This window comes from Clupea harengus, chromosome 24, assembly GCF_900700415.2.
Source record: "Clupea harengus chromosome 24, Ch_v2.0.2, whole genome shotgun sequence".
Classification (NCBI taxonomy): domain Eukaryota; kingdom Metazoa; phylum Chordata; class Actinopteri; order Clupeiformes; family Clupeidae; genus Clupea; species Clupea harengus.
Window position 1 is genome coordinate 11651557 of NC_045175.1, and position 14009 is coordinate 11665565.

Genomic DNA, 14009 nt, shown 5'->3' on the forward strand with positions numbered 1-14009 from the left:
TAGGTCAATATAATGATTCAAATAATTGAAATAATGATTTAAATCTGTGGCTGCAGTCTATTATCAACATAAATAGCACTCCTGGGCAGTAGTTCGAGTTGGTAGTTCTCCACAGAAAAGCATGTCCTCTTGTAGAATACCACTCCAATGATAACGCACAAAAAACAGCACTAATGCAGCTTTACTGACGTCCGTCGACCCGTCTTGTTTTAAAAGGAACGGGCTGCCTTTCATCCTTTCCAGGACCTGGTTCTGTACGTGAATGCTGGATGTTGCGTCTCCAAATGTCGATTCAGATTTGAAGGTTTGAGTGCCTCATTAGACAGCTTTAAAATGCACTCAACACACTGCGCCCTGGGCTCAACCTCCATTCAGAAAACCAAATCTAATTTAATCAGGGTTGTATTTACGCTGAATTTTAGTAGTTTTCGGTAGTATGACATTATCAGTGCTGTCATTCTTCCGCTTAAGAAACCGCTAATATCGCCACAGACTAAACCTTAACTGAGCGCCTCAACTTGATGACGCTGTAAAGTTTGATAGGATAGGATATTATTTTCATGATCTGTCTGTTATGCCTATTTATATATTTTATAATCATAAATTGTATTCATATTAGGGCTGTCAATAGATAAAAAAAATAACTAATTAATCTTACATTTTGAAATTCATTAATCGCGATTAAAAGTTTGTTTTTCTTCTAAAGACTAAATCTTATAAATTAACGAGTAATCACTTCAGACAGCGTGTGTTTTAGACACTGTTGTTTAATGGTGTTTTTTTTCGTGCTCTCTCGCCGTCATACAAGGAATGTATGCAAGACACAATGGTGCACCTCGACGGTAAATCGTAAGAATTGTCCCCTGAGGCAATTCGAAACACCTCAGTCAGCCCACCGTCTTCAACTATGTTGATGGGCCGACAGTCACCGGCAACCCCAACTGCTTAAGCGTTGGTAACCTTTTCACGGACTGGTCTAGTTATTTTCCTAGAGAAGTCGTGGAGTGTGGGTTGGCGACCATCTAACCTGGGACTGCTTTCTGTCGGATGCTTTGCATTAAGGTGATAACTTAAAGACGAGCTGCTTCTGTGATAGCTAAATTCAGCTTGACAAATGCTACATACAACTTTAGTTTTGTCGATTGTTCCGTCATTTTGCCTCTTAAACAGAAACTTTCCGCCCAACAATCCCTCAGCTCTCTCTATCTTTCACCACCGTCTCGGTCTCTCCTATCTAACTGATTTGACTTCAGGCACGCGGCGGTATCGTGTCATTGGTCAACGCACACCGGAAGTAAACAAAGTTGCCTTAAAATATTGTATCGCGTTAATCTCGGCCACAATAATCTCATAGATTGACACGTTAATTTTGACAGCCGTAATTAATATTGTTCCCAACTAAAAACCAGTTCTTCGTAGAAAACATTTTCGCGGCCCACTGGAAGGTGCTCCGCGGCCCATGGGTTGGGAAACCCTGACCTACGCTACCAGACCTACGTGACCAGACGTCCTCTTTTTCCCGGACATGTCCTCTTTTCGGGACCTAAAAAATGCGTCCGGCAGGGATTCCAAAATCGTCCGGGATTGTGCCTCGTCGGATATTTGTGTTTCTCTGGTTCTTTAACAAACTAGTTATTACGCCCTTACAAGTTTTGGAAAGGGTATCTCCCTTACTATCCACCTTGTTGCGCGAGCTCTGACTGTAGAGAGAACTGTCATTGGTCGACAGCCTTCTCAGTGCTGCCAGATGTACGATAATTATCCTCTAAAAACTTCGTCGCGGGGAGGGGCGGGGTCATCTGCATGTCTGCATGTGAAAAAGATGTGAAAACTTCGTCGCGGGGGAGGGGGCGGGGTCCGGCATGCTAGACACTACCCCGCCCTCTCCCCCCGCGACGAAGTGTCCTCTTTTTCACAAACTCAAATCTGGTCACCCTAGGTTAGTGTTTTATTGTTAGTCACCTGCTAAACTAGCTCGTCACCCAACTAAGTTAACGTAACTTCTCATGGTAACAAAAGACGGTCTCAACTGAACAGTGTTCTTTTCATTAGATAGAAATCGTTTCATTTTGGGAGTCTACATGCAAGCTTTGACCCTCAGGTCTCAATCAGGCAAGTAACGATAGTAAACCACACAAACGTTTGTACAATTGTTGCAGTTATCTCTCTCTGTGCCATCTGGGAGTCCCTAAGCTCGTGCATTGAAGGGTCATGCACAGATACTTACGGAGCTGCGACTTGTGTCAGGAACGGCAAGTATACATTTCCATATAGGCTTTGAGCCGCGCAACAGACACGAGTAATGTAGAGTTTTGGAGCTTTGAAATAAAGTTTTCAGTAATTCCACAACTTGTAACGAGCACAATTATTTGGGAAGGTTTTCCCGCGCTGACAAAACGCAATGAAGCCTATTATTACATTATATCGATGAGTTAGTAGTTTTCCTTTGCGCTCTGTCTCTTTCGCCCTCGCTCACGTGACCGATTCTGGTTATAATTGGTCAACTTTCTGATTTTAACTTTTCGGATCAGTCATCATTGATGGATGATACCAAACTGATTGTGTACTGACGGCCATTATCGAAGGTAAACTCAATGCAGAAAGATAGGCCTGGCACTAGCAGCGCCGCAGCAGAAACGTCATACACAGATGCAACTGAGACGAAGCAGTACAGCAACGCAGCCACCAGACACACGCAACGCATGACGTTTATGACAGGACAAACTAGGAGAAGCTACACGGAGGAGACAGGTTATCAGTAATTAATCAATCAATGATAATATTCTTACAACAACAGCCTAAACTGTGCAATAAAACTCATTATTCTGAGAAAAAAAAAAACAGGATTGTGCTGATAATCATGGACACCTATATGTGATCTTGTACAATGTCTGCATAGATCTAAATAAGGCCTGTCTAATCAGATTATGATATACAGTACCAGTCAAAAGTTTGGACACACCTTCTCATTTTTTGAGACGCTGTTTCTTTACTTTTATTCTTTTCTACATGGTAGATAACCCTTTTTTTGTTTAGTACATCATTCCATATGTGTTCTTTTGTAGTTTCAATGTCTTCAGTATTAATCTACAATGTGGAAAATAATAAAAGTAAAGAAAAAACTTTATTACAAACAAATTAAAGGTGTGTTCAAACTTTTGACTGGTACTGTACATCCCTAATCTTATTCTTGGTATCCTAAGGGATATCATTATCATAAGAATTGTAATGGTGACCTGCGCCAGAGCCAATCCAACACAGCAATGTGTGAGGATATTCCCCTGACCTAACCCAGCCCGAGCCTGGCTGCTGGTTGCTGGTGCCCATAATACCCATTATATTTATGTTCTGGTGATCTGCTATCTGGTTTTGAATCTGAATCACATCACTGGTCTACAACATCGGCTAAATGTGGTCATCTTTTTGGTCCAAACAGCTAGCAAATGTTCTCTTATTTTGGGACTGATTATTGGAATTGTTTAATAATGGCAATATTAAATAAACCAGTACATTTACATTACATTTAGGCATTAAGCAGACGCTTTTGTCCAAACCGACGTACAAGGGAGAGAACAGTCAAGCTACGAGCAATAGAGACCTAGTGTAACAATAAATACTACTTTACATAAGAAATAGAAAAAAGAAGTGCAGGAATGTAACTGCAAGTTAAGTAGGCCTGTATAGTTGTGTAGGTAAATAGAGTACTCACTTTAATCCATAAGGGATTTTACACAAGCCCAAGCAAGTAAATACTCTGGCAAAAAAAGATATAGTTTGAAAAAACGTAAGCCTATGTGTTTATAAAATTGCAACCTACCTTCGGTAAAGAGTTTGCTGACGGAAGATTCACACTCTGCTGCTGTGAAGTCGTCGTTGAGATCAGTGCAAACCTTTAAAGAAAGCGAATGAAAATGAAACAGTGCTGGTTATAAAACGCATCGCTACTGTCAACGACCACATTTACATGCCTCAAACTATGCCTCTGACATACAAAGTGATGATACAGAATCACGAACGACGTTAATATATTTGTAACCCTTCTCTCATTTTCCACGATATAACTTAACTACCCCACGGCCATATAGACCTTAAGCCTGTAGGTTAACTACATAGTTTAGTTGTGTTAACTTACGTCTTTGATACAGCCTGAGCAACAAACGACACGGAGAACACAGCAGAACACTCAGTCTGTGCAAAACTTCCACCCCGTTATATAAGATAAGATATAAGATACGGTTATCTTATGGGGTGTGGACAGGACTCTAGACCTCACAATAATACACGAAGACACCTGACTTCGCGGAAACCTCTCGTTTCCACTTGCGACATACACATGTCCGCCCGTACATACTGTATATCTGCTGGAAAATCACCAAATCTTGTATGCTGCATGAAGCTCGCATAAACATAAGTTACACACAGGGACAAGAAGGTTAGGCTCATCGTAATAGTAACTGAAAGTAAGGACAACGTTAGGCTACACTTAATCAAGCTAATTAAACAAGTACCTCTGATAAAAGTCCCAGCTGCAATACACATACCCCAGTTTCAATGGCAAGTGAAAGAATAGGCCTGATTGCAGATGCAGTTGTGGCAATTTCTGATAACCGCCTCTAGATGTCCTCTGTGATTCAAATTTCAACTTTTGATGCATCCGAATGAAACAATTTTGCCTTCATATAATATTAAAATAACAGCTTCTAAATCATGGTTTTAGGTACACTAACTTGTAATATGGAGAATGGCGCCTGTGCCTCTTCTTCAATGTGTGTGTGTGTGTGTGTGTATATGTGTGTGTATGTGTGTGTGTGTGTGCGTGTGTATGTACAGTATGTATGTATGTGTGTGTGTGTGTGTGTGTGCGTATATGTGTGTGTATGTGTGTATGTATGTATGTATGTATGTGTGTGTGTGTGTGTGTGTGTGTGTGTGTGTGTGTATGTATGTGTGTGTGTGTGTGTGTGTGTGTGTGCGTGTGTGTGCGTGTGTGTGTATCTATGTATGTATGTATGTGTGTATGTGTGTATGTGTGTATGTGAGTGTGTGTGTGTGAGTGTGTGTGTGTATGTATGTATGTATGTATGTGTGTGTGTGTGTGTGTGTGTGTGTGTGTGCGTGTATCTATGTATGTATGTATGTGTGTATGTGTGTATATGTGTGTGTGCGTGTGTGTGTGTCTGAGTGTGTGTGTGTGTATGTATGTATGTACCCAGGATTAAACCCAGGGGGATTACTGTACTGGATGAAAACTGTCTGTTGCAATGTACAAATGTGAACAAGTGATAAATAGGGGGAAATGTATTAGAAATCACGGAAATTGCAAATTTTATTGTGCAAAGCATGTCACGTGAAATATTTCAACTTTTGGAAGATAATTGAGGGCCTTTACCTCAGTGTGAAACAGAGGACACATTACCTCAGTGTGAAATAGAGGACACATTACCTCAGTGTGAAATAGAGGACACATTACCTCAGTGTGATACAGAGGACACTTTACCTCAGTGTGATACAGAGGACACATTACCTCAGTGTGAAACAGAGGACACATTACCTCTACCGCCAACCAGGTCTGGTTGGCCTACTATTTAACCTTTTTATTCCAATAATAGTTGTTGTAAAAATTGATTCATTTTTGAAGTGTCAATATTACAAAAACAAATGTAGACTGATTGGGCCTCATTCTCGAACATTTTCTGAAATGTTTCTTACCGGCTTCGCAGAAAGAACGTAAGAAAAAGACATCCACCAAATTCATGAACGTTTGAAAATGTGTTCCTACGCAGCAGAAGTGTTCTGAGCTGTGCTCCACCGGAAGAGTTTTCTTAAATTGAAAGCGCGTTCTCGTGCTCCTGAATTTGCATACATACACGCCCCGCCAGCTCCTTATAAGGGCACGCAACCGCAGTGATGTGTGCTGTCGGAATCTACCGAGTCCACACGAAAGCAACTCGTAAGCGAGTCATGTCGAAGCGGAAAGCGAGCACAAGTAAACGCAGATCTAACTTAACCGGTGCAGAGGTGGAGGTACTGACTGTTGCAGGATGTAGATGTGTCCATTCTATTCCACTATGGCTATTTTAACACGATTGAGTTTAGTGCTTATTTATTTATTCACTTACATTTGCAGTGTTCATGTACATTCACATTTACATTTAGTCATTAAGCAGACGCTTTTTTCCAAAACAACGTACAAGGGAGAGAACAGTCAAGCTACGAGCAATAGAGACCTAGCCTGGATACCAGACAGAACTTAGCCCCGCCCACAACATTTGAAGTCGGGAAGTTCGGTCTGGCATTACTCCATTGGGGAGAAATTATCTTCGGACCGAAATTGCCGGACCAATCAAATTGTCAAGGCGGGCTTTATACGATGATGGACAGATGATCAACAGTAACGTAATCAAGCACGTCACCAACACATGGGTTGAATTCGTTTTCAACAAACATGGCTGCCGCTGGAGAGCTGAAATGTATAGATTCGAGTCCATTTAGACATTGACAGTGCATTCATTTTGAAAGAGGAACAGAGAAACGCGATCAAGGCATTTGTCGATCGAAAAGATGTTTTTGCCTTCCTTCCTACGGGATCCGGTAAAAGTTTAATTTATCAGCTGGCCCTGGTCACATGCTACGTTGTTCTGATTGGTTGTAGGTAACCAATTGAGCGAAGAGGCATTTTTTCTCCTGGTTCGGTTGAAACACGCCCCATAATCACAGCCCAATGGAGCGATATCAGACTCATATTCTGACTAGAATTATGAGTATGACATCGTCAGGCTAATAGAGACCTAGTGTAACAATAAATACTACTTTACATAAGAAATAGAAAAACGAAATAGAAAATAAAAAAGAAGTCCAGGAATGTAACTGCTGTAAGTGCAAGTTAAGCACTAGTCGAAGTGCCAGTTAGGAAGGGACGTGCTCTCTGAAGAGTTGGGTCTTCAAAAGCTTCTTAAAGATAAAGAGGGACGCCCCTGCTCTGGTAGTGCTAGGCAGTTCGTTCCACCAACGTGGAACTACAAATGAAAATAGTCTGGATTGCCGTACTTGCACAGACGGCAGTGCCAAACGACGCTCACTAGACGAGCGCAGCATTCTGGTGTAGTCCTTTTATTTATTTTATGACATCACGGTGCCTCGTAGAATCATGACTATACATGTGAAATTGTTAATGATACAAATATTCTCGTAGTTATTATTATTATAATTATTTTAATCCGAGGATGTCTGTAGAGTTGATGTGAACGCAATCACCAACGATTTCTCACAAATGCATTAACACTTCTAACACGGAGAGTTTTCTTAAATGCGACTCCTCAAAAAAACCACAAGATGGCCATGTGTTTTTTTAAAGAATCGCATTTGAGAAAACTTTGCCGATTTACGACTGCTATTTCGAGTTTGGAAAGTCTTCTGAAGTTCAGAACAAATCCCAGATGAGAGAACTTTCATGAATGCCAAATGTTTTCCTAAATCCAATTCAGAAGAATTTCCTTTGTCGTGTCTAAAATATACACACACGCGGTCCCATTTAAGCAGGAGTCGAACAGCAGATGGTGAATTCTTCAGTAAAGATTTATTGCAGATCTTAAACCACAATAAGAGAAAGTTCTAGAATGTTTCTGTCTGCCTAAAGTCGCGCGCTGCCTTTTAAACCTCTTCTGACACTCCCACTTCAACCTTGACTGGCTGACCCTGTATCCAATCACATCATTAACCTCTAAACTGACTCCATCCAATCAGAAAGCTTAAAATGTGTATCATGACCCATCCTCTACCCGGTGGGCCAAACCCCTTTTCTAACATCGTGTTTTAGAGTGTATCTGATCATCAAACTAATTAAATGAATTATCTGACCTTCCTTCTGAATCATATTAAAATATCCCACACCTTCTTAAATTCTTCTTAACTGCATTCGAGAATGAGGCCCATTGTCTCTTGTTGCTTTTCTGAAAAAGAAACTATCAGGTCCAACAGCATTTTTTAGAAGAATTTATATGTAAAGTATAGTCCACTTACTGCAGCTTCATTGTTCTACCTCAGTTGGCTCCCATGACATCACAAACACAGAGATGGAACTGAACATAGACAATGGAATGTAATGTAACCATTATGTAGAGTTAACTTACTGCAGCTTCACTGTTCTACCTCAGTTGAGAGTCACTTGTGATAAAAGTGTCTGAATAAATACATGCAGGCAAATTCAGATATTAATCCATTCGTCTAATTGCTTTGAAGAGATAAATAACAAAATGTAACGTCAATAAAATCAAAACAATTAAATCAAATTAGCTGCTTTATTTCTTTTTTTACAGACAGCTCTGCGAAGAAAAATGGAACAACAAACAAGATATAGTAATATGAATTACTCTTGTAAACCCGAACACTTTTGATTCACAGCAGAGAAAGCAGAGAAAAAGACAAATAATTGTGTACATGGCAAATCAACTACTTTCCTCTGTTTACTGATCCTCTGCAGATTAACCTGCCCTGCCCTCACCCATCATAGCACTAGGCCACCCACTACTTAAACATGCGATGCATACATTTGTACTACAGGAAGGTGGAGAAGATATCACTGCCGATCTTGGCTATAGGCATGATGACGTTCTCGAAAAACCCTGGCTCAGCCTGCTGAATCTGCTGCTTCTCCTTCTTGAGTTGCTCGATCTCATGGCCCAGCCTGGTCATCATTTCCCTCTGCTCCTTCAGTTTGCTCTCCAGGGCTCCCTCCAACTATTTGCGCATGAGTCACTTCTCCTTCAGGCACCTTATGAGCACGTCCTGCAGATCCTTATACCTCTGATCCTGCCTCCTCATCCTCTCATTGGCCTCTGGGGTTTGGGGAGAAACATATATGTGACAGACATATATGTGTGTGCATGTATGCAGGTACACTGATGTGTCAAACTAAATCATGTCCTGTTAGCCTTGTGAGACCAGAAGAGACTTCCACCACATTTCCACCACTGTATGTATGTACAGTATGTATGTATGTATGTACACTACCGTTCAAAAGTTTGGGGTCACTTAGAAATTTCCTTATTTTTCAAAGAAAAGCACTGTTTTTTCAATGAAGATAACATTAAATGAATCAGAAATACACTCTATACATTGTTAATGTGGTAAATGACTATTCTAGGTGGAAACGTCTGGTTTTTAAGGAAATATCTACATAGGTGTATAGAGGCCCATTTCCAGCAACTATCACTCCAGTGTTCTAATGGTACATTGTGTTTGCTAATCGCCTTAGAAGACTATTGGATGATTAGAAAACCCTTGAAAACCCTTGTGCAATTATGTTAGCACAGCTGAAAACTGTTTTGCTGGTGAGAGAAGCTAAAAAACTGGCCCCTCTTTGAGCTAGTTGAGTATCTGGAGCATCACATTTGTGGGTTCGATTATACTCTCAAAATGGCCAGAAAAAGAGAACTTTCATGTTATAACTCGCCAGTCTATTCTTGTTCTTAGAAATGAAGGCTATTCCATGTGAAAAATGGCGAAGAAACTGAACATTTCCTACAACGGTGTGTACTACTCCCTTTAGAGAACAGCACAAACGGGCTCTAACCAGAGTAGAAAGAGAAGTGGGAGGCCCTGGTGCACAACTCAACAAGAAGACAAGTATATTAGAGTCTCTAGGTTGAGAAATAGACGCCTCACAGGTCCTCAACTGGCAGCTTCTTTAAATGGTACCCGCAAAACGCCAGTGTCAACGTCTACAGTGAAGAGGCAACTCTGGGATGCTGGCCTGATGAGTGGCAAAGAAAAAGCCATATCTGAGTATAGTGTTTAATAAAAAGCCATAACAAATATTCCACACTTCCGTGATTTCTGGGATTATGGCTACCCCTTCACTCACGGGAAAGCACCCTGATGAAGTTTAGAGGACCTTAATCCCAAGACGCCTCTTCAACGGCGCAAGCATGCCGCGCTTTCTAGGTGAAGAACCACGCCCCCCCGCCCCTAGAAGGACCGCAAGCTGGAGAACCGGGAGCGTACAGCTGGCCGCTGCATCTGCTACGACCCGCCCTCTCAAGGGACCCAGAGCATCGACCCACGATGGCAGAGGCACCCCGTCGGACCAACACCAAGGTGCCCCGCTATAATGGCGAGAACCCACTAGAGACATACCTGGTCCAAGTGCGGCTGGCGGCTAACTTGAACGGCTGGTCGGCGGAGGAAACGGGAGTCCAGGTGGCGCTGGCACTGGAGGGGAAGGCCCTGCAGGTACTGGTCGACCTGCCCCCCGAAGAACATGCAAGTTGGACCGCCATCGAAGCCGCCCTACAACGCAGATACGGACGGAGAGTGTTCACCGATGGCGCTCGAGATCAACTCGCCTCCAGGCGCAGAGGTGACGTGGAAAGCCTGGGAGCGTTTGCGGCAGACCTCCGACTGTATGCACGGCGAGGTTACCCAACGTTCAACCAAAGTCAACAAGACGAGCTGGCGCTACAGGCGTTTGTGCGAGGTGTCCAGCCGGTGCGATTAAGGGAGCACATTCGCCTGAGCACTCCTCGTTCGCTGGTGTCGGCCCTGGATGAGGCAGAGCGGGTTGAGCACATCTTATGTGCAACGGAAACCAGACACCGCATACGCCAGGTGGAGATGAGCGAGGATGAGCAAGAGTTGGAGCTGACACGACAAGCATCAGCTAACCCCCCTCAACGCAGCTGGCGAGGGCCGAAGAGGGCCGCGAGGAACGAAGGCTGCTACAGCCCACCGCCACCGCACTGCCGTACACTTACTCTACCTCACTACCCTATGCTAGCATTTATATACAATATATATTATTGCCACCATCGACATGTTTCTCTGTTCCTACTCCCCTTACCCCTGTAACAGTAAACCCTATGAGCACAGTGTATACCCACTAAACTGGTCTTGTCTGTATTATGTATTTACCACCGGATGTCTGTATATATATTATGTACATCTACCAAATGCAGGCTATGTACAACACCTGTTGTTTCCCTTCCCCTTCTGCCACACAACCCTCTCCCCATCCCCCTTCCTATCTCCACCCGGCCGACCTCAAGCAGATGGGTTCCCCCTTACGTGCCGTGGTTCTGCTTAAGGTTCCTTCCTGACTAACAGGGAGTTTTTTCTTGCCCGTGTTGCCATTGTGCTTGCACTAAGGGGGTTTCAGGCTCCGGGCTCTGTAAAGCGCCTAGAGACAATTGTATTGTTATGGCTAATTAAATTGAATTGAATTACAGGTGTGGAGAGCCTGGACACGTCTCCAGGAACTGCCCGGCTCCGGCGCCCCGTGCACATTTAAACTAGAGGAGGGTGACACGGCGGGAGGGATGTCACCTTCAATATCGACCACCTACTTGACTCATGACCACCTGCGACTCGGGCGACTGGGTCAAACCAGAGTGTATGTGGACTGTGTGTTGGATGGAGCCCTGTGTTGCGCACATATCGATACGGGCTCCACCATTTCACTAGTGCAACCTGGCATACTCCCCGGCACATTGACCACGAGACCCCCAGGCTGGGAAGCGACGAAAATGCGCATCACCACCGTTACTGGCGAGCGTGCTGACCTGAACGGGAGGAAAGTGGTGCGTGTGAGGATTAACCAGGTGACTGTCAGGGAATTTTTCACCCTTTACTAGGACTGTATAACCTCAGAATTAAGACACACAACCAAGAATATAATAAATAACAGACTTTTACTCTGGCAAAGAGGAGTGCAGTGGTTTCAGACCGCTCTTCAACATACACTGCCCCTCTTACAAAAATGTCTGCTCTTTATTCAAAGAAGACGTCCACAGCTCAGAACACAAAAACACTCCCAGTTCAGAGATAAGAATGTTTACCTAAAACCCCCAAACCCAAATGGGTGTCTTCTTCTTTAACACAACAATCAAGATGAGTTCACAACACACATGGCCTCCTAATTCAGTCCTAACCTAAACATTTTATGACAGCTCTGAGTTCCAAAACCCCCACTTTCTCACAGACTCAGCATTCCTCTCAACAGAACAAAGAAACAGCTGAGACTTCCATTTAACAAACTAATAACAAACACATATCATGATAATAATTATATAGCATATTTCTTTCACAGTGACAACCCACCACCAGTTCTGGTTGGCGAACATTCAGGACGAGTGTATCCTGGGTTTGGATTTGCTGGAGAAATGGGGGGCCATGGTGAATGTTTCCCAGGCACAGCTTCACCTGGGAGCGGACACTGTGTCTCTACAGGCAACGGAGAATTCTTGTCAGGCTCGGCAAGGATTCGCAACATCGCCAACACAAGCCGCGCCTCTAGTTCAGGAGCACAGAGCGAGTACTCCTGCACGGAGGCGCCATCGAAGACGAAGACAGAAACAAACATCGCCTCACGTCCAGCGTGTTCTCCCGGACACTCAAACCACACCCCAAGCACCCCCGACCTCCAGCCCACATCACAGCCAGCCGCCACCGAGTCGAGGCACGCCACCCTCCGCCGAGACGAAACAAGCCCTACAGGAGATGTGTTTGCGCAGCTGTGAAGGGCTGGATGAACGTCAGTGCAGCCAGGTACGAGACCTACTCGACAGGTATGCCGACATTTTCGCTGCTAGGGATGAGGATTGTACCCGCACGAGTTTGGTGCAACATGAAATCGACACCGGAGATGCCCGCCCAATTCGACTTCGTCCCCGCCGACTGCCGTTCGCCAAGAGAGCTGTAGCAGAACAGAAGGTCAAGATAATGGCAGAGGCGGGGGTGATCGAACCCAGCAACAGCCCATGGGCAGCACCGGCAGTCCTCGTCACAAAAAAAGACTCTTCATGGCGGTTCTCCGTGTACTACAGGCGTCTCAATCAGGTAACGAGAAAAGACTCATACCCCCTCCCCCGTATTGATGATGCGCTTGATAGCATCTCTGGCTCCAGCTGGTTTAGTTCGCTGGATTTACATAGCGGGTACTGGCAAATAGAACTAGCCCCTGAAGCCCGACCAAAGACTGCATTTACTATCGGGCAGGGGTTGTGGCAATTCAAAGTGCTACCATTTGGACTGTGTAATGGACCCGCAACTTTTGAACGCTTGATGGAAAGAGTTCTGGCAGGCATGCCACGTAGTTGCTGCATAGTGTATCTGGACGATATTTTATGTCATGCATCCAACTTTTCAGGGGCTCTGGAGAGTTTAGGGAAAGTGTTTAATGCTATCCGCGGGGCTGGACCCAAAGAAATGCAACCTGTTGAGGAGATAGACTGGGTTTCTGGGCCATGTCGTGGGGGCAGCGGGAGTGGCTACTGACCCAGCTAAAGTAGACACGGTGAAAAGCTGGCCTGCTCCTCGTGATGTGGCAGAACTCAGGAGTTTTCTGGGTCTGGCATGTTATTATCAACGGTTTATCCAGGATTTCGCTACGGTTGCCAGCCCAATGCACCAGCTGACACACAAGGGCCAGCCGTTTCTGTGGACACAGAGCTGCAATGACGCGTTCCACCAACTTCGGAAAGCACTGTCCGAGGCCCCAGTCCTGGCGTTTCCCAACCCCCAGCTACCGTTCGTTCTGGATACGGATGCCAGTGACGTTGGGATCGGCGCGGTCCTCTCCCAGGAAGGAGAACAGGGGGAACAGGTAATAGCATACTTCAGCCGTTCACTCAGTCGGGCAGAACGGAATTACTGTGTCACCCGACGCAAACTGTTAGCAGTGGTGCTGGGCATCCGCCACTTCCGTACTTATCTGTACGGCAAGCGGTTCCTACTCAGAACAGATCACGCCTCACTCACCTGGCTGCTGAGTTTCAAGGAGCCTGAGGGCCAGCTGGCTCGGTGGATGGAGACTCTTCAAGATTATGATTTTGAGATTCGCCACCGAGCTGGCCGGTTGCACGGCAACGCAGACGCCTTGTCCAGGCGCCCCTGTGTAGCAGAGCAGTGTCGCTACTGTCAGCGCACCGAGGCAAGGAGTCCAGCTGCCACCATGCCAGAGCCTCACATGGTCTGTCGGCTCCAAGTTGGTCCATCCGACAACAACACGTCAGCGA

At 44.7% G+C, this 14009-nt stretch overlaps 1 protein-coding gene across 1 annotated transcript in view; it reads right to left on the reverse strand.

Moving 5' to 3' along the window:
• Positions 1–14009, reverse strand: part of LOC105894420 (guanylate-binding protein 1-like) — a 272853-nt gene that overhangs the window by 141865 nt on the left and 116979 nt on the right. The window lies entirely within an intron of this gene.